Below are 1626 nucleotides of genomic sequence, written 5' to 3'. Positions count from 1 at the left end.
TATAATTGTTCACAATAATATTGTCATATATCATCATGTCATATGTCATACATATGTATTTTGGTTGTTGTTGCTGCTGTTGTTGTTAATGTTGTTGTTAAAAGTAGTTTTTATACTAAACTAGTCATCATCTTTGCCGTATGTCCCCTCATGCACCGGTATCTTGCCTTGTTTTGTTTTTTTAAGGCTGTATTGGCCCACACTGTACCAGCGTCATCACTTTTTGCTCTCGAGAGGTTTTCAGAGCGTAACGAGCACGTGACAGTGTGCACACAGTCTTTAACAGCGCCTACAGCGATCCCTTTCGGTTTCTCTGAGATCTGAACTAGAGCGCCAGACGGTCAAAACAGTGTGAATGGTCTTCACACATTTGAATTATGAGGGTAAATAATATATAGTATAATAATAATAATAATAATAATAATAATAATAATAATAATAATAATAATAATAATAATAATAATAATAATAATAATAATAATAATAATAATAATAATAATAATAATAATAATAATAATAATGGAACACACCTGACGTCTGGCTTTTCTGTTTTTGAATGTGTAATTAAAAACGAATGCCTTTTATTACATAATTAGTATTTGTATTCGTAATAGTAATAATAATATTAATATTATTATTATAATTAGGCCTATTTAAATTTATGTTTTTGTTGTTCCTTTGCTCTTGTTGTGCATTACTATTAGTAGAACATTAGGCTATAGTATTTGTATGCCGTCATTGCTTAACTTGATTTGATGTAGCAGGTGCTGCGGCTTTTGAATTGAGAAAGAATTATAATGGCCGATAAGCGTGCAATATTAAATAAATCTAGTCTATGCTATATTTCAGGACAGAAATGTATCTGCTAGGCTCAAATGAGATTACACCCTCTGGTCGTGCGGATTTAGTGTAGTTCATATGGTACTAATCTGCCCTGGTTTGGGGCTTTATGACTATTGTATGTGGACTGGTCCAAGAGAGAGCAGAAACTATTTAGCCGTCAGTTTAGAGAGGGGTGCAAACAAAATACTTCTGAACATGCAGCTGAGCGTCGAACATTTACATAATGAATAACATCTCGAATATCAACTTGAAATAATAGGATATGTTGGGCATTCGCGCCATCTTAGTTTTTACTTTTAAGTTCACATATCTTACCAAAGCAAAATGCGTGTGGCGTTACGAGTCGACGTGCACACTTGTATATATTCCATTTGACACTAGTCTCCCGTTTGAGCTCCGTGGCGGAGTTTAACACACGAGCCCGCACGGAGACCACGGAGCATCAAGTCTCCGCACGGAGACCACGGAGCATCAAGTCTGTTGTTTTGAATAATATTCAAAATATCACGTTTTTCTGCGCTGAAATAAATAAAAAATAACCATTGAAAGAGAAAAAAATACTTTTCTTTCGAATCTGGCAACGCCCTCTTTTCCTGACAACAGCCCCATTTGTTATTGATCAAGTGTGAAAGTGACGGCTTCGTATTTAGAAAAAAAGAAGAAGAAGAAAGTTGGAGTTGATCATCAGGTCGCATGATATCACATCCAGGGGCTGCGGGCGCACGTGAGACTTACTGCAACCAGCCTGGTTAAAGAGGGGAGAGAGGGAGGAATAGCGGGAGA

Source organism: Notolepis coatsorum (assembly GCF_963971535.1).
Source record: "Notolepis coatsorum genome assembly, chromosome: 20".
Taxonomy (NCBI): domain Eukaryota; kingdom Metazoa; phylum Chordata; class Actinopteri; order Aulopiformes; family Paralepididae; genus Notolepis; species Notolepis coatsorum.
This window is presented reverse-complemented; position numbering follows the sequence as displayed.